Here is a 21,011-nt window from a genome sequence, read left to right on the forward strand (position 1 = left end):
TTCTGTCGATATACGTATGTTAACATGCAATAGCATAGTTATTCAGAATTATGCTTTAATATTAATCATTTATGTTTTATTCTTGTTTACATAAATTTTATTTACGTTATTAATTTGATAGATAATTTTGTTGAAGGTCATTGACTTTGGGTTAGATAGGTGCATAATTTTTGATCAGAGGATGATCGTGTTCTTATAAATTTTAGTGTAGTAAAAAAGTAAGAGAAAAGTTATCCGAAGAAGCGCAAGAAGCAATGAATAAGGAGTATAGAAACTGTAGGCTATTCCATTCTCGTAAAAATTCACGTATTTCTACGAATAAAGATGTAATGCACTATTTGCAAATACCATCAGATCCTTATATTAATTCATTTAGAATGAGAAACAAATTGAAAAAATTAGAATACCATGATGATGTTAAAAAATTATTGATTGAATGAAAAAAATATTGTTTTTTTTATTGCATTTCATTGGGAGGTGGGCGTATTAGTGGGCGTGTTATTGTAATTTTTGCATGAAACATTTTAAATGATATAAATTACAGTAATATAGAATTTGAAGGTTGTATTTAATATATTTTAGAAAATATGGCACTTTTTATGTTGAGGTAGTATGGGTGATGGGGTTAGAAGTGGGCCAAAGTTCAATTTTTATTTCAAATAATGTTTGTAACTATATAACATTCAAGTATACCAAAATTGAAAGTTATACCTAAAGTATTACGGACAATACGGCATTTTAAAAATTTCGACTGTATGGCAGGTAGGCGTAAAAGTGGGCGAATTTTCTTAATTTTTTTTTAAACTGGAATTGTCCCAAAAATAACCTGTACAAAATTTCAGAGCTCAACAATGACTCCTTGTATTTAATGCCGGCGTTGTCTCACTGTGCGATGTGGCCAAAGATACTTTCTATGAGCACCTATGAACGCAGGCACCGCCACGATGTAAAACTCGTTCTTGGCGATTTTAACGATAGGGTGGGTATAGAAGGTGTATTTGGCACAACAGTCGGAAAATTCAGCCTCCATGACGAAACATCTCCAAACGGCCTGAGGCTGACCGATGATCAAGATGTTTTTGATGTGCGTACGACTCGGGCCAACAGCAATGAAATTAAGAACGTTTTTCCTGTTCCTTCGGGAGCATCAAGGAAATAAATTCCACCAGATCCACTGTTCACAGCTTCTATTAAAGTGTCGTACGCAATTCTTTGTTGTTGATTTAATTGTGGAACATTTGTACGAACTGTTTCGGCCAATTCTTCAATGTCATTTCCAAACACGACAATACTTTATTAGCTATCAATAAACACATATCTTCTATCATAATCAATGTCTCATTGTAAATTTCGTCAGTCATTTGTAGTGTAGGATTCAAAGTTTCACCGCGCACACGATGCAAAACATTCATTCAAACATTCAAAAACATTCATCGTTATTTGGATGTACTGTGTAGATGCGACCCAGAGCGTCTGAAGCAAATACATTTGGATGTCCTTCAACTGGTGTTCCTTGTTTTCGACGCTGAAACGATTTCGATGATGCATTCCATATGTAATAGCGTGGCATGTCAGCATACAGCAAAGTGCGAGCAAAATCATCAGTTTGACAGACTGTGAAGAAACTTGTTAATGTTGTCGATGGTGGACGTGCTGCTCTGTCTGCCGCGTTCGATTGATTAAAATAAACTCGTTGACCATTTTCTAAATGGACCGCCACATGGACTACTGTAGGGTATCTTTCATGGATCGCAAATGAAAATATACGCCAAATTGCTTCATTGCTACTTACATAGCGCCCCATCTGGTACTGTGATATTTCATCATTTGCATTGGTTACAGCGAAGACAGACATATCGCTACCTTTGTTAACATATTTATATATTTACTTTATCGACTTTACTGAGTTACAATATTCCACATTGATGTGCGTCTCAAAAGCTTTATACAATATTGGCGAGTATGGTACAACCCAACGATTGTCTACATCAAGATTTTGTCCTCTTATCTTCACAATTACCGATCGCCCATTGTCCGCAACTGATCGGCGACGATACAATGGGTATCCATCATTTCCCGTTATGGTTTCAGCAAGCATGTCTCTTGGGTATCGCTTGGAACACTTGCCGTCGACCATACAGGGTGAATTGTTGTTGAAAAGTCCGCAAGGTCCATGTATCATGTGTTTGGTAACTACTGCATGCAATTTTAGGTCAGCTGTTTCATCTGGAATTTCAGCTGAAATTATATTATATTATCTCATTTGGCCTTATTTTGTCCACTAACCAGAGTAAAATGTGCGCATGTGGCAATCCACGCTTTTGCCATTCTACAGAGTACATACTCGGCCATACACACAATGCTTTGTGAATAAATTCATGAGAGATTTTAATTTTTGTTTAAAAACTCTGGCAATTATGTCTTGTCTAACAACTGGTGTTTGGCTTTGTAACAATTCCCTCTTGATCTCAGACCAATTTGGATTACATGTGAATGTAACAAATAAGTCTGGGCGGCCATAATGCCTAACATATGACATAGCATCCTGAGCATATTCGTGCATGTGGCGTGGGCTTCCTATATAAGTGGCTGGCAAAATTGTCATTCTTCCTACATTATTCACATTGCCATCGGCATTTATAGCATCACGGAGATGAATGTATTCCTCCGATCGTAGTTGTCGTTGGTTCAAACGGATGTATGTTAATCGTTCAGTTTCAATTTTGACATACATGTCAACTGCAAACTGATGAAAAAGTCGTTGACACATCAAAATATGATTTATTTCACCTTGACGGATCATGAGTCTGTATGAATAGAAATTCATAGCACTAACTTTTTTGTTGGTTTCAGCACCTGCTCAAAAATGATAAATGTTACTTAGATGAATTGAATTTAAAAATATTATTTAATCCTGCTCAATTTATTTACCTGTTACTGGATTTACCATTTTGATATTAAAATGGTATCCATCTTCCCCCTGCCAGAAGATCAAAGGATATTGTAATCCATCATAGCTTCTTTGTGTTTCAGATACACGTTTTAAATTACTATTCCGACGATGAAGCACAATATCTCTAGATTGTAAATTTTCTCCCACAATAAAACAGCCACTTCATCAATGGTAGGTGAATTAAACCTCCTTGTGTGTTCACCGGCAGGTGTTTTGTCAGCTCGAATGATAATATTATGGCTATCAGATGGCATCCGATCTAATGCTATTTTGAACATGTTTACTAAATTGTTATTCTGATGAAGAAACATTTGTAATTCTTGGACAATGGTTCTCTTCACTGTTGGATTGTGAGCACAACGATTATCAACTTCCACATCTGAATTGCCCATAAAATAAATTTGTAAAAAATTATGAACTGCATCAGGTAGTGGTAACAGTGCCCCCAATAAGTGATAAATTTGTCCTTGTATCTGTAATATTTTAAAATTTGTCCATTAATTATTTCCGATATATTTATTTTAGTATACAAACTTGAATATAATAAAAAAATATTAATTATAATACCTTGAAAGTGGGCATGAAATTGTCCTGTATAATATGTGTAGCGCCAAATGATGTCATCTGGAAACAGTTGTTATATTTCTGGATGTTGGCCAAGAAGTGCTTAGAATCATTTCCAATCCCAGAAAGAACGTAATGGATCTGGTGGTTGGACCAATTGTGGCAATTTTACTTTGCCTCCAGCACAACATAATCCAGTAGATTCACCGGTGTATTTTAACGCCTTACAATATTTACAAATTATGTTCATTTCCCCAATTGTTACCGATTTGTCGGCACAATAATTAATTGCCGGATCATAGTGGAATGCAGCTCGGTAGTAACAACTGAAGTTAGCTAAAATTAGGTTTCACGAAACCGAACAAATTGATTCTCAGTCGGAAAAATCAGTACTACTAATGATTTATTATATTTTGTGACTATGCATTCGCGATTTACTTTTTTTTAGTTTCGGAACGCGACATTAGATCCTCCAAAGAGCATGCGAAGACGATTTTGATAGATATGATTGAATTTGAACTTTGTGCAGCGGGAATAAATTGCAAATTGACTCTTTGACGTAAGCAACACACCTAAATTGCTTAGACAATAGTGAGTGATTTGAACTTTATTAAACGGCAATTAAGTTCAATTTTATTTAAAAAACATTTGCTTGGGAAATAGAAAAGGGCTGTTTTTAGGGTTTTCCCGGCAATTATACGATTTTTTTTCATCTTTCAAACCTTCCCCAGACCTCCACGAACATTTTAAGACTAAGATAAGAAAAATCCGTTCAGTTTTCGAGTTTTAATGAGACTAACGAACAGCAATTAATTTTTATATATATAGATTATATCTCGGTGTGTCTTAAATTCTTTCGCGTACCAATTCTTTAAGTATTGGTGGCTTTCGGCCGCACTTTAAAAAGTGATCATCTTTTTTTATTCAATTCGATTCTTTTGCAAAATATGTATGTATATACAACAACACTTATTTTTGTCAACATGGATCTCGTTTGAGAATTGTGTGAAAATTTAAATGCTCATTTGAAGCAAATATTAAAATAATTGATATAAAATAAATATGTAGAAACAATGTAACAAAGCGTTTGAGAATAATAAGTGCACAATATAAATGAAAAATGAACTATAAATCGAGAAATTGCAAGATAAAAATTGTCAAATTTTCAACTTAAATTTTGAGTAATAATTATATAACTCTTAATCTTGAAAAACACGCATTTTAATTCTGTAATCGTGGATGGTATACTAAAGGCGACGCCGTTGCTATCATCTTCTTTTTTTCAAGTACTAACTTTTGTTATTAACTCCTCCAATGGAATTTGTTCCTGCTGAATGTACACTATCAAATTTATATCGTGGTAAAAATCCTCCAGTTGATGTTTCTCTAATTGTAATTGTAAAATATTAGTCTTGTCTGATGGGCCTAATAATAAAGTGCAAACAGCTATAGATTTAATATAATGTTCAAAGCGTATTCCCTCTTACTTTATTATCAAGTATTAATTTCTTGTATAAGCTGCTCCAAATATTATTTAAAAAATAGTCCAAGTACATTATAATCACAAGTCGATGCATCGAAAAAAATACATCGATATATCGATGTATATCGTTTATTGTTTACACTTTACTCGACAACTCTCTTCTTAGAATTGTCCTCACTCGACAACTCTCTTATTAGAACTGTGTGTTGCTGCCAGCCCGGCAGCCCTTATATAGTCGATTGGTAGCATGTTACCGTCACTCGCACATTCTGGCAACTACGAATATCGATGTCTAGATAGATCTAGCAAGTTATCGATTTCGATTGTCAATTCTAGTTTGTTCTGGTGCCATTTTACGTTACAGTATAGAAAACATCGATGTTTCCGATGCATCGATGTTTTTTCTGCATCCCTAATACATCCTTGACAGAGGTGATATCACGGAAAACTTATATAGTACATATGTATATTTATATGTTGATGATGTGCTATGTAATAGCTACACGGATATGACAAGAATGAATAGTTTAAAGAAGTATTTAATGGAAAAGTTTAGAATGACCGACTTAAAAGATATACGACATTTTATTGGAATAAAAATAGAAATCCATACATCATGAAGGTTGTAGATGTAAAATGTCATATGTCATGTGTAGAAGTTCATGTAAGTGACTCTCATTCACTTGGGAGTGACCAGGAACGATTCTTTTGTATGTGGCTCAAGCAGCTCACGACTTCCGATCTTAGACCAAGTATCCTGTGGGTAGCCAACAGTCATCCTTTTGGAGGCGAACTAAAGTGAGAGGGCGAATCCCGCTTTTGCGGTTGTGCATAGGAAGCAATAGCCTCGGATGAGAGACCCCAATTTTAATGACGACGACCGCAAACGTATAAAGAACTACGAATTACGGGCATGCACCTGGATTATCCCGACTCTTAATTGTCAAGGTGCCTCTTCCCCGCTGGTTGATGTCCTCGGAACAGTAAAGGCTGACATCACCGAGATCCAAGAAAAGCGATGGACGGGACAAGGACGGAAGAAGGTGTCCTGGCACTCACCCCGGGTGGATGAACGTCTAGCCACAACCCGTATCAAAGCGAGGTTCTTCAACATATCACTTATCTGCGCCCACGCCCCGACGGAAGAGAAGGACGATGCACAGTGAGACAGCCCTATAGTAACAGCGGCAAAAAATGGTTTTTGACGTGATGAAATTTTCACAGTATATTAACAGATATATGAGTAACAATTCCCTGAAATTTCAGCCTCATAACTTCATTACTTTTTGGTCTAGAGCCAGTCAAAGTTGAGGTATGCCAACGCGCTTGAAATATGTTAGTTCAATATGTAATAATCAAAAGCTTATTAAAATAAAAATACATAATAAATATAACTTTAAAGTATTTTTTTAATTAATTTAGTTATTGTAGAATGAGTTAATGAAAAAATTAATAAAAAAAAACACAATTTTTTTTTTTAATAACAGAATTGTGGTGCAAAAATTGCACATTTTGCATTTTCAATGGCCTAGGAAATATAGAGCAGCCCCTCGCCCTAGGTGCAGTCTTATACCAAATGAAAGTTTGAAATCTCAGCTTTAATATAAAGTAGAGAACATATAGCAAAAGTTTGCAAAAGCACATTAAATATACAAAAAACTACAAAAAGTACGTAACGTGCACATTCTGTCGATATACGTATGTTAACATGCAATAGCATAGTTATTCAGAATTATGCTTTAATATTAATCATTTATGTTTTATTCTTGTTTACATAAATTTTATTTACGTTATTAATTTGATAGATAATTTTGTTGAAGGTCATTGACTTTGGGTTAGATAGGTGCATAATTTTTGATCAGAGGATGATCGTGTTCTTATAAATTTTAGTGTAGTAAAAAAGTAAGAGAAAAGTTATCCGAAGAAGCGCAAGAAGCAATGAATAAGGAGTATAGAAACTGTAGGCTATTCCATTCTCGTAAAAATTCACGTATTTCTACGAATAAAGATGTAATGCACTATTTGCAAATACCATCAGATCCTTATATTAATTCATTTAGAATGAGAAACAAATTGAAAAAATTAGAATACCATGATGATGTTAAAAAATTATTGATTGAATGAAAAAAATATTGTTTTTTTTATTGCATTTCATTGGGAGGTGGGCGTATTAGTGGGCGTGTTATTGTAATTTTTGCATGAAACATTTTAAATGATATAAATTACAGTAATATAGAATTTGAAGGTTGTATTTAATATATTTTAGAAAATATGGCACTTTTTATGTTGAGGTAGTATGGGTGATGGGGTTAGAAGTGGGCCAAAGTTCAATTTTTATTTCAAATAATGTTTGTAACTATATAACATTCAAGTATACCAAAATTGAAAGTTATACCTAAAGTATTACGGACAATACGGCATTTTAAAAATTTCGACTGTATGGCAGGTAGGCGTAAAAGTGGGCGAATTTTCTTAATTTTTTTTTAAACTGGAATTGTCCCAAAAATAACCTGTACAAAATTTCAGAGCTCAACAATGACTCCTTGTATTTAATGCCGGCGTTGTCTCACTGTGCGATGTGGCCAAAGATACTTTCTATGAGCACCTATGAACGCAGGCACCGCCACGATGTAAAACTCGTTCTTGGCGATTTTAACGATAGGGTGGGTATAGAAGGTGTATTTGGCACAACAGTCGGAAAATTCAGCCTCCATGACGAAACATCTCCAAACGGCCTGAGGCTGACCGATGATCAAGATGTTTTTGATGTGCGTACGACTCGGGCCAACAGCAATGAAATTAAGAACGTTTTTCCTGTTCCTTCGGGAGCATCAAGGAAATAAATTCCACCAGATCCACTGTTCACAGCTTCTATTAAAGTGTCGTACGCAATTCTTTGTTGTTGATTTAATTGTGGAACATTTGTACGAACTGTTTCGGCCAATTCTTCAATGTCATTTCCAAACACGACAATACTTTATTAGCTATCAATAAACACATATCTTCTATCATAATCAATGTCTCATTGTAAATTTCGTCAGTCATTTGTAGTGTAGGATTCAAAGTTTCACCGCGCACACGATGCAAAACATTCATTCAAACATTCAAAAACATTCATCGTTATTTGGATGTACTGTGTAGATGCGACCCAGAGCGTCTGAAGCAAATACATTTGGATGTCCTTCAACTGGTGTTCCTTGTTTTCGACGCTGAAACGATTTCGATGATGCATTCCATATGTAATAGCGTGGCATGTCAGCATACAGCAAAGTGCGAGCAAAATCATCAGTTTGACAGACTGTGAAGAAACTTGTTAATGTTGTCGATGGTGGACGTGCTGCTCTGTCTGCCGCGTTCGATTGATTAAAATAAACTCGTTGACCATTTTCTAAATGGACCGCCACATGGACTACTGTAGGGTATCTTTCATGGATCGCAAATGAAAATATACGCCAAATTGCTTCATTGCTACTTACATAGCGCCCCATCTGGTACTGTGATATTTCATCATTTGCATTGGTTACAGCGAAGACAGACATATCGCTACCTTTGTTAACATATTTATATATTTACTTTATCGACTTTACTGAGTTACAATATTCCACATTGATGTGCGTCTCAAAAGCTTTATACAATATTGGCGAGTATGGTACAACCCAACGATTGTCTACATCAAGATTTTGTCCTCTTATCTTCACAATTACCGATCGCCCATTGTCCGCAACTGATCGGCGACGATACAATGGGTATCCATCATTTCCCGTTATGGTTTCAGCAAGCATGTCTCTTGGGTATCGCTTGGAACACTTGCCGTCGACCATACAGGGTGAATTGTTGTTGAAAAGTCCGCAAGGTCCATGTATCATGTGTTTGGTAACTACTGCATGCAATTTTAGGTCAGCTGTTTCATCTGGAATTTCAGCTGAAATTATATTATATTATCTCATTTGGCCTTATTTTGTCCACTAACCAGAGTAAAATGTGCGCATGTGGCAATCCACGCTTTTGCCATTCTACAGAGTACATACTCGGCCATACACACAATGCTTTGTGAATAAATTCATGAGAGATTTTAATTTTTGTTTAAAAACTCTGGCAATTATGTCTTGTCTAACAACTGGTGTTTGGCTTTGTAACAATTCCCTCTTGATCTCAGACCAATTTGGATTACATGTGAATGTAACAAATAAGTCTGGGCGGCCATAATGCCTAACATATGACATAGCATCCTGAGCATATTCGTGCATGTGGCGTGGGCTTCCTATATAAGTGGCTGGCAAAATTGTCATTCTTCCTACATTATTCACATTGCCATCGGCATTTATAGCATCACGGAGATGAATGTATTCCTCCGATCGTAGTTGTCGTTGGTTCAAACGGATGTATGTTAATCGTTCAGTTTCAATTTTGACATACATGTCAACTGCAAACTGATGAAAAAGTCGTTGACACATCAAAATATGATTTATTTCACCTTGACGGATCATGAGTCTGTATGAATAGAAATTCATAGCACTAACTTTTTTGTTGGTTTCAGCACCTGCTCAAAAATGATAAATGTTACTTAGATGAATTGAATTTAAAAATATTATTTAATCCTGCTCAATTTATTTACCTGTTACTGGATTTACCATTTTGATATTAAAATGGTATCCATCTTCCCCCTGCCAGAAGATCAAAGGATATTGTAATCCATCATAGCTTCTTTGTGTTTCAGATACACGTTTTAAATTACTATTCCGACGATGAAGCACAATATCTCTAGATTGTAAATTTTCTCCCACAATAAAACAGCCACTTCATCAATGGTAGGTGAATTAAACCTCCTTGTGTGTTCACCGGCAGGTGTTTTGTCAGCTCGAATGATAATATTATGGCTATCAGATGGCATCCGATCTAATGCTATTTTGAACATGTTTACTAAATTGTTATTCTGATGAAGAAACATTTGTAATTCTTGGACAATGGTTCTCTTCACTGTTGGATTGTGAGCACAACGATTATCAACTTCCACATCTGAATTGCCCATAAAATAAATTTGTTAAAAATTATGAACTGCATCAGGTAGTGGTAACAGTGCCCCCAATAAGTGATAAATTTGTCCTTGTATCTGTAATATTTTAAAATTTGTCCATTAATTATTTCCGATATATTTATTTTAGTATACAAACTTGAATATAATAAAAAAATATTAATTATAATACCTTGAAAGTGGGCATGAAATTGTCCTGTATAATATGTGTAGCGCCAAATGATGTCATCTGGAAACAGTTGTTATATTTCTGGATGTTGGCCAAGAAGTGCTTAGAATCATTTCCAATCCCAGAAAGAACGTAATGGATCTGGTGGTTGGACCAATTGTGGCAATTTTACTTTGCCTCCAGCACAACATAATCCAGTAGATTCACCGGTGTATTTTAACGCCTTACAATATTTACAAATTATGTTCATTTCCCCAATTGTTATCGATTTGTCGGCACAATAATTAATTGCCGGATCATAGTGGAATGCAGCTCGGTAGTAACAACTGAAGTTAGCTAAAATTAGGTTTCACGAAACCGAACAAATTGATTCTCAGTCGGAAAAATCAGTACTACTAATGATTTATTATATTTTGTGACTATGCATTCGCGATTTACTTTTTTTTAGTTTCGGAACGCGACATTAGATCCTCCAAAGAGCATGCGAAGACGATTTTGATAGATATGATTGAATTTGAACTTTGTGCAGCGGGAATAAATTGCAAATTGACTCTTTGACGTAAGCAACACACCTAAATTGCTTAGACAATAGTGAGTGATTTGAACTTTATTAAACGGCAATTAAGTTCAATTTTATTTAAAAAACATTTGCATGGGAAATAGAAAAGGGCTGTTTTTAGGGTTTTCCCGGCAATTATACGATTTTTTTTCATCTTTCAAACCTTCCCCAGACCTCCACGAACATTTTAAGACTAAGATAAGAAAAATCCGTTCAGTTTTCGAGTTTTAATGAGACTAACGAACAGCAATTAATTTTTATATATATAGATTATATCTCGGTGTGTCTTAAATTCTTTCGCGTACCAATTCTTTAAGTATTGGTGGCTTTCGGCCGCACTTTAAAAAGTGATCATCTTTTTTTATTCAATTCGATTCTTTTGCAAAATATGTATGTATATACAACAACACTTATTTTTGTCAACATGGATCTCGTTTGAGAATTGTGTGAAAATTTAAATGCTCATTTGAAGCAAATATTAAAATAATTGATATAAAATAAATATGTAGAAACAATGTAACAAAGCGTTTGAGAATAATAAGTGCACAATATAAATGAAAAATGAACTATAAATCGAGAAATTGCAAGATAAAAATTGTCAAATTTTCAACTTAAATTTTGAGTAATAATTATATAACTCTTAATCTTGAAAAACACGCATTTTAATTCTGTAATCGTGGATGGTATACTAAAGGCGACGCCGTTGCTATCCTCTTCTTTTTTTCAAGTACTAACTTTTGTTATTAACTCCTCCAATGGAATTTGTTCCTGCTGAATGTACACTATCAAATTTATATCGTGGTAAAAATCCTCCAGTTGATGTTTCTCTAATTGTAATTGTAAAATATTAGTCTTGTCTGATGGGCCTAATAATAAAGTGCAAACAGCTATAGATTTAATATAATGTTCAAAGCGTATTCCCTCTTACTTTATTATCAAGTATTAATTTCTTGTATAAGCTGCTCCAAATATTATTTAAAAAATAGTCCAAGTACATTATAATCACAAGTCGATGCATCGAAAAAAATACATCGATATATCGATGTATATCGTTTATTGTTTACACTTTACTCGACAACTCTCTTCTTAGAATTGTCCTCACTCGACAACTCTCTTATTAGAACTGTGTGTTGCTGCCAGCCCGGCAGCCCTTATATAGTCGATTGGTAGCATGTTACCGTCACTCGCACATTCTGGCAACTACGAATATCGATGTCTAGATAGATCTAGCAAGTTATTGATTTCGATTGTCAATTCTAGTTTGTTCTGGTGCCATTTTACGTTACAGTATAGAAAACATCGATGTTTCCGATGCATCGATGTTTTTTCTGCATCCCTAATACATCCTTGACAGAGGTGATATCACGGAAAACTTATATAGTACATATGTATATTTATATGTTGATGATGTGCTATGTAATAGCTACACGGATATGACAAGAATGAATAGTTTAAAGAAGTATTTAATGGAAAACTTTAGAATGACCGACTTAAAAGATATACGACATTTTATTGGAATAAAAATAGAAATCCATACATCATGAAGGTTGTAGATGTAAAATGTCATATGTCATGTGTAGAAGTTCATGTAAGTGACTCTCATTCACTTGGGAGTGACCAGGAACGATTCTTTTGTATGTGGCTCAAGCAGCTCACGACTTCCGATCTTAGACCAAGTATCCTGTGGGTAGCCAACAGTCATCCTTTTGGAGGCGAACTAAAGTGAGAGGGCGAATCCCGCTTTTGCGGTTGTGCATAGGAAGCAATAGCCTCGGATGAGAGACCCCAATTTTAATGACGACGACCGCAAACGTATAAAGAACTACGAATTACGGGCATGCACCTGGATTATCCCGACTCTTAATTGTCAAGGTGCCTCTTCCCCGCTGGTTGATGTCCTCGGAACAGTAAAGGCTGACATCACCGAGATCCAAGAAAAGCGATGGACGGGACAAGGACGGAAGAAGGTGTCCTGGCACTCACCCCGGGTGGATGAACGTCTAGCCACAACCCGTATCAAAGCGAGGTTCTTCAACATATCACTTATCTGCGCCCACGCCCCGACGGAAGAGAAGGACGATGCACAGTGAGACAGCCCTATAGTAACAGCGGCAAAAAATGGTTTTTGACGTGATGAAATTTTCACAGTATATTAACAGATATATGAGTAACAATTCCCTGAAATTTCAGCCTCATAACTTCATTACTTTTTGGTCTAGAGCCAGTCAAAGTTGAGGTATGCCAACGCGCTTGAAATATGTTAGTTCAATATTTAATAATCAAAAGCTTATTAAAATAAAAATACATAATAAATATAACTTTAAAGTATTTTTTAATTAATTTAGTTATTGTAGAATGAGTTAATGAAAAAATTAATAAAAAAAAACACAATTTTTTTTTTTAATAACAGAATTGTGGTGCAAAAATTGCACATTTTGCATTTTCAATGGCCTAGGAAATATAGAGCAGCCCCTCGCCCTAGGTGCAGTCTTATACCAAATGAAAGTTTGAAATCTCAGCTTTAATATAAAGTAGAGAACATATAGCAAAAGTTTGCAAAAGCACATTAAATATACAAAAAACTACAAAAAGTACGTAACGTGCACATTCTGTCGATATACGTATGTTAACATGCAATAGCATGTTTACAACTTTTTACTTTTATTTTTTTTAATTGTTTACTATTCACTTATTGTGCAAGAGAATAGTAATAAATTATATTTGTTTTTTGTTAGTTATTCAGAATTATGCTTTAATATTAATCATTTATGTTTTATTCTTGTTTACATAAATTTTATTTACGTTATTAATTTGATAGATAATTTTGTTGAAGGTCATTGACTTTGGGTTAGATAGGTGCATAATTTTTGATCAGAGGATGATCGTGTTCTTATAAATTTTAGTGTAGTAAAAAAGTAAGAGAAAAGTTATCCGAAGAAGCGCAAGAAGCAATGAATAAGGAGTATAGAAACTGTAGGCTATTCCATTCTCGTAAAAATTCACGTATTTCTACGAATGAAGATGTAATGCACTATTTGCAAATACCATCAGATCCTTATATTAATTCATTTAGAATGAGAAACAAATTGAAAAAATTAGAATACCATGATGATGTTAAAAAATTATTGATTGAATGAAAAAAATATTGTTTTTTTTTATTGCATTTCATTGGGAGGTGGGCGTATTAGTGGGCGTGTTATTGTAATTTTTGCATGAAACATTTTAAATGATATAAATTACAGTAATATAGAATTTGAAGGTTGTATTTAATATATTTTAGAAAATATGGCACTTTTTATGTTGAGGTAGTATGGGTGATGGGGTTAGAAGTGGGCCAAAGTTCAATTTTTATTTCAAATAATGTTTGTAACTATATAACATTCAAGTATACCAAAATTGAAAGTTATACCTAAAGTATTACGGACAATACGGCATTTTAAAAATTTCGACTGTATGGCAAGTAGGCGTAAAAGTGGGCGAATTTTCTTAATTTTTTTTTAAACTGGAATTGTCCCAAAAATAACCTGTACAAAATTTCAGAGCTCAACAATGACTCCTTGTATTTAATGCCGGCGTTGTCTCACTGTGCGATGTGGCCAAAGATACTTTCTATGAGCACCTATGAACGCAGGCACCGCCACGATGTAAAACTCGTTCTTGGCGATTTTAACGATAGGGTGGGTATAGAAGGTGTATTTGGCACAACAGTCGGAAAATTCAGCCTCCATGACGAAACATCTCCAAACGGCCTGAGGCTGACCGATGATCAAGATGTTTTTGATGTGCGTACGACTCGGACCACTATCTTGTAGCAACTAAGATACGCACCCGCCTCTGTGTCAACAAACACAGGTGGGTTCGCCGAACAACAACCGACAGCCGAACGATTTTCTAAAAGTCAAAAAACAGCTGGTTTGGTGAGGATTGTCGTCTCGCCGTGGAGAGAAAACAGAATGCCTACCTCGCAATCTTGCGATCGACCGCAACACGAACGGGATGGGAAAGCTACCGAGACCTGAAGAGGGAAGCGAGCCGCATTTGCAGACAAAAAAGAAAGAGGTTGAAAGCGTGAGTGTGAAGAGCTTGACAACCTGGCCGACAGGGGTAATGCTCGAACATTTTACGAAAAGATACGGCGATTAATAGAAGGTTTCAAGACCGGAGCACACTTCTGTAGGACCCCCAGTGGTGATCTAGTTGATGACTAGAGTATACTGTGTTTGTGGAGGGAACAATTCTCCGGCCTGCTGAATGGCAGTGAAAGTACAACACCAGGATATGGCGAACTCGATTCCCCAGTCGACGACGATGGAACAGATGCCCCATTGCTCGACCGTGAAGAAATTAGAATAGCAATTACCCGCTTGAAGAACAACAAAGCGGGCGGGGAGAACTGATAAGGTGTGCATGCGTTTGCTTCTTTGCGAAATATGGTCATCCAATAGATTGCCTGATTGATACCGCGCCGTTACCTTTGCTTTTTGCATGAAGCGTATGCATGTGGTGGTGAACGAGGACAAAACGAAAAATCTCCTGACATCAAACAAACAGTCTGTGCATTCTTGGCTCCCACGTCACTGTTGACAGTCATAACTTTGGAATTGTTGATAATTTCGTATACCTAGGCACTAGCATCAACACCAATAATAATGTCAGCCTTGAAATTCAACGCAGTGTCACTTTTGCCGACAGGTGACTGAGTAGGCAATTGAAAAGTAAAGTCCTCTCTCGACGATCAGAAACTAAACTCTACAAGTCCCTCATAATTCCCGTCCTAGTTTATGGTGCAGAAGCGTGGACGATGACAACATCCGATGAGACGGCACTAGAAGTTTTCGAGATAAAGGTTTTGCGGAAGATTTATGGTCCCTTAAACATTGGCAACGGGGAATACCGCAGAAGATATAATAATGAGCTCGGTTCGGTTAGTTCGGTAAAAGCCGATGAAGAGGGAGGCCTCCACTCCGATGGAAGGATCAAGTGGAAAAAGGCTTCACTTGGTATTGCCAATAGGCGCCACACTGCCAAAAGGAGAGATGTGTGGCGCGCTGTTGTGGACTCGGCTATAACCGCGGCAGTGGCTACGCCAGTCAAGAAGAAGAAGAACCCCAGAAGATGTGTGTTGTATTGTATTATCCAATTGTAATATTGTTATTTTAAAACGAGGTGGACAGAATATAGCCATTAGATTTAAGTCAGAACCCCGTTTTCCCTCCGATTTTAACAAATGATGCTGTTGCACCGTGCGTAGTTTGTGTTGGTTTACACCGTCATTCCATATACAAATATTTAGTATACCCACTTTTTAGATAACAAGGTTTGGACATCAGTGACAAGATTACCACCTTGCCTCTACATGAGAATACTGCGGTTTTGAAACCTTCTGTAAGGTGGTTCATTCTTTCATAAAATTTTCGAGAATTTCCCGTGTCGGCCATCTTCTCAAGCTCGCATTTCGGTGTCTTTCGTTTTATGTCTGCAAATGAGTCTCGCTTCCCTCTTCAGCCCTCGATACCAGATAGTGACAGGTCTTCCATCTATCACAACATGATCGATTTGGTTACACGTGTTTCGATCAGGAGACAGCGATGTTGCTTGCGTGAACATGATCCCATCCCCCTAGAATATAAGCACCTAAAACCACAAGACTGACTATATATCTACAATTTGTTAAGGAACAGTTTACACATTGAAAGTAATATACTTTTCCACTTTCCGCAGCAAAATTGATTACTTTTTACTTCAGTTCATAGACTTTTTTGAATCAGGGTTGGTTACATACAGTATTTAAAGGGAATTGATGAAAAAAAAAACTGAGAAGCAATGAAAAAAAAACCAAAAACAAAAAAAAACTATTCAATTTTGTTAGTGTCAAGAAACACTTTACACACTTCGATTGTTTTTACTTGTTAAGCACGTGTTAAAGATTTAACCGTACTTTACCGTTACCTATTCTTCGTAAAGGCATTTACAATGAATTTGTCAATTAGTTGATGATTCATTTTTGCTTTTGTCATATCTAAAGTACCCAATATTGTCTTTTTAATATGTCGTGCAAAGGGTTTAGTTTGAAGAGGTCCAATTATTGCCCCATAATCCCCTATGGGGTAAAAATGTTTGAGATCTAACAGCAATGTTTTCTTTCACCCTCTAAATATTGTATTATGACTAAAATTGATCGGAAAATAAGGAATTACTAGAACCAAAGCGAGAAAAAAGCCCTAAATTATAAATAAGTATTTATTTTCAATGTGTTAACTGTTTCTTGACAAACTGTATATATACAATCACTGACTATATATCTATATATGGATCACATTACATAATTGCATATTTGTATATAACATGTTTTAGAAAATGGTGTTGGCCCCGAACCCAAATAAGTTTTTTGTATAGATATATCTCGTAAACTACTTAAACTATGTAAACCAAACTTACTAGTCACGTTTTCTTTTAGTACCCCATCACACACTAAGGAAATATGTGAAATCGGATAAGAACTACGCCCACCCCCATACAAAAGGTTATGTTGAAAATTACAAAAAGTGTGTGAACTCACTAACGAAAAACTTTACAAACTCTAAATTTTAAAGATTGAATTGCTGAAACAGCTTCACTCAGATTTAAAAATAAGGTAAATGGGCGTGGCGACAACCATTTTTGGGACAAAAACAAAATCTAAGGAGCTACTTGAACAATTTCAATGAAATTCGGTACATGATATTTTTTGGTATCCAGATATTATCGGTGGAAATTGGTGAACAACCACGCCTACTTTCATATATAATACAATTTTGGATTCAGGATAAAACTTTACACAAATACTGTATTTGAGGTGTGGCATCACTTATGCAAAAGTTGTCGAAATCGGAATATTACTTTTCAATGCCCCGGATATCTAAAATGAAGAACACAATGATTAACCCATTACTGCCTACTTGTAGATCCCGCCGTATGATTTTTTTTTTTTAATTTATGGAAAAATTTATATAGGTTATAAAAGTTGCTCAAGTTTGTAACTTTCAGCATAAGTGAGATGTGCGATCGGTTATAAAATACCCCATGGGCTAAGAAGGGTTCTAAGTGCACCTGAATTTTAGTATATATGACAAGGCGCACAAAATAAGATGTGTTACGAAGTAGATACAAAGTAAAATTGAATTATGGAATAGTGCGGATATTGCCATTGTGTAATAAATATATAAAAAAAAAAACTCATAAAATGTATGGACAACAAAAGTTTTGACATGCAAGGAACTGCAGGCAGAAGTAAACAGCTGGAGCGATGATGATGAACACGGACTGCATGCAGAAAGAATCAATATTGTTATTGTGCCTCTAAACGATATTGATGCCATCAGCGACAATGAAAATTTGGACGAAAATGTCCAAATTATGAACGATAGTGATGAGTTTCCACGCGAAGTAGCAGGTAACATTGAAGTGGAGTACGTTTTTAACAATGAGGATCGCACTCAGTGTGCAGCCATCTCCATCAAACGGACTCGCAATGATGCTGAAATTCAACCAACGAAATGGCATCGTAACAAAAATTTTAAGTTTAAGAATCAACATGTCGACAACAGTGCAAATGTGACTAAGAATTTATATAAAAAGATTGCTAAGCAATCTCAAATGACAATTCCTTAAGTGCAGTGTTTAGTATATGTTACGATTTTGAAGGATCACTAGAACCAAAAAATCTAAGCAAACCTAACTTTTTGCAGTCGTTTTCCTTACGTACCCCATCATACACCACGCAAATAGTGGAAATCGGATAATAACCACGCCCACCTACCATACAAAGGTTAGGTTAAATTTGACAGAAGAAATAGCAGAAAGATGCTGCACTCAGATTTTTTTCAAAAAGGACCGATTTTGATGAAATTTTGTGTGTGCATTCCAGGGGGTTTGAGGATGGTTTAGATTCACAATACGATCAATTAGATATTGTTTTTTGTTATATTATTTATTAAATAATTGTTGTTGATGTTAGCACAACTTACATAGGATCCGGCAGACTGCGCTGTAGTCGCTGATAGGTTTATTGATAGGGTAAAATTGAATAAATGATGAGATAATTTTTGCAGTTGTTATGGCTGGTGATCCAACTGAACGTCGAGATATACATATACAACGCAGAGATAATACAGTGCAAATAATTCAAGACAATCATCGTCCCTATTGTGACGAACATGGATACTAGAATAAACTAGAATCGGCAATCGAAATCGATAACTTGCCAGATTTATCCAGACATCAATATTCGTAGTTGCTAGAATGTTCGAGTGGCGATATATTGCCAGCAATCGACTATATAAGGGCTGCCGGACTGGCAGCAAGACACAGTTCTAATTAGAGAGTTGCCGAGTAAAGTGCAAGAAATTAGAAGTAAGAAGTTGTAAATTTGTACAACGAGTAGTAAAGTGTTAAGTTTGTTAAATTAGAAATAAAGATAAGTATATCCATTAAACAGTGACTTTTATTTGACAATCCAGTGATCGAACTCAAGGTAGAGTTTTAGAGTAAACGATTTATTTTGGAAATCCGTTACACTATTATGCACTGCAGTATCCGTTGATGTTTTGGGAAGGAGAAGGAGAGATATAATTTAAATATTAAACAGAGTAATCCAACTACAGGTGAAGTATTGACCAAGATAGTAGTGCGATGAACTTCTATGCATACCTGTTGATGATTCGTGCAAATGAAGATAATACAATTCTCCGATGCCGACAGCTATTCCATGAGTATGTTGTCGATATGTATGCGAAAATTGAAAGTGAGAGATTACGATATATTAAGTTTAATCAAGCAAAACTTCGTTCTGAAGAGTACGTTCATTTGCGTAACGCCATTATTGGTAATGTAGATGGAACAAATAACATTAACAATATAGGCACCGCATATATTCTTCCTTCATTATATACTGGTAGTCCGTGCCATATGCAAGAATAAATTCAAGACGCCATGACTTATGTACGTACTTACGGTCGGCCAGATCTTTTCATCACATATACATGTAATCCAAATTGGAATGAAATTAAAAAATTGTTGTTGCCAGGTCAAACATCGATGCATCGCCATGATGTCACTACGCGAGTTATAAAAAAACACAATTTTATATTTTTTTATAACTAAATATATTTATACATATATAAATTATATTAATCTATTTAAAGATGTTAATACTTCTAAGTCCAACACAAGAATGAGAATATGAGAATAAAACAAATAAGGAAGGGCTAAGTTCGGTTGTAACCGAACATTTTATACTCTCGCAATTTATTTATTTAATTTTATTTATATTATATAATACACAATTTGACCCACATCTTCGTCATATATATTGTATAAAGTCCATAGAAAGATGGAAAACATTATATCAGGTTAGAAGCACCGAGGTCCTCGTGTTCGATATATGGGGCCTTAAAAACCTAACGATTAACGATTTTTAGAATAGGGCCGCCACGCTATAAACATAGCATTTGTGCAAAGTTCTGCACGGATATCTTCACTAGTGCTTACTTTATAGTTATATTGTAAAGTAAACGATTCAGATCATCTTCAAAGTTCTGGTATATAGGAAGTAAGCGTGGCTGTGAAGCGATTTGACCTATTTTCACAACATATCATTGGGATGTAAGGAAACTATTACAAACCAAGTTTCATTGAAATCGGTCGAGTAGTTCCTGAGATATGGTTTTTGACCCATAAGTGGGCGACGCCACGTCCATTTTCCATTTTGTAAAAAAATCTGAGTGCAGCCTCCATCTGTCATTTCTTATGTGAAATTTAGTGTTTCTGACGTTTTTCGTTAGTTAGTTAACCCACTTTTAGTAATTTTCAACCTAACCTTTGTATGGGAGGTAGGCGTGGTTATTATCCAATTTCTTTAATTTTTGGACTGTATTAAGAAGTGGCTAAAAAAACGACTGCAGAAAGTTTGGTTTATATAGCTCTATTGGTTTCCGAGATATGTACAAACAACCTATTTGGGGGCGGGGCCACGCCCACCTCCCCAAAAAAATTATATCCAAATATGCCTCTTCATAGTGCGATCCTTCATACCATATTTTATTTCCATAGCTTTATTTATGGCTTAGTTATGGCACTTTATGTGTTTTCGGTTTTCGCCATTTTGTGGGCGTGACAGTGGTCCGATTTTGCTCATCTTCGAACATAACCTTCCTATTGTGCCAAGAAATCATCAAAATAATAAATAAAAGTTGATAATAAAGAGAGAACAAT

At 35.5% G+C, this 21,011-nt stretch overlaps 2 long non-coding RNA genes across 3 annotated transcripts; both read right to left on the bottom strand.

The window, feature by feature from the left end:
* Nucleotides 1-51: 51 nt before the first annotated feature.
* Nucleotides 52-6,678, bottom strand: LOC114804962 (uncharacterized). Of its 2 annotated transcripts, XR_008470427.1 has the most exons (5): nt 5,005-6,672; nt 4,812-4,942; nt 3,521-3,853; nt 2,932-3,426; nt 52-2,856 (listed from the first exon to the last, which is right to left on the bottom strand). It is a non-coding gene; the product is annotated as an uncharacterized LOC114804962 (long non-coding RNA). The 2 variants fall into 2 exon arrangements; XR_008470426.1 differs by having other exon boundaries at nt 3,521-4,942; nt 5,005-6,678.
* Nucleotides 6,679-6,735: 57 nt separating this feature from the next.
* Nucleotides 6,736-11,944, bottom strand: LOC128920313 (uncharacterized). Its single transcript, XR_008470409.1, has 4 exons — nt 11,689-11,944; nt 10,205-11,626; nt 9,616-10,110; nt 6,736-9,540 (listed from the first exon to the last, which is right to left on the bottom strand). It is a non-coding gene; the product is annotated as an uncharacterized LOC128920313 (long non-coding RNA).
* Nucleotides 11,945-21,011: the final 9,067 nt, after the last annotated feature.

This window comes from Zeugodacus cucurbitae, chromosome 3 (assembly GCF_028554725.1).
Source record: "Zeugodacus cucurbitae isolate PBARC_wt_2022May chromosome 3, idZeuCucr1.2, whole genome shotgun sequence".
NCBI classification, from domain to species: domain Eukaryota; kingdom Metazoa; phylum Arthropoda; class Insecta; order Diptera; family Tephritidae; genus Zeugodacus; species Zeugodacus cucurbitae.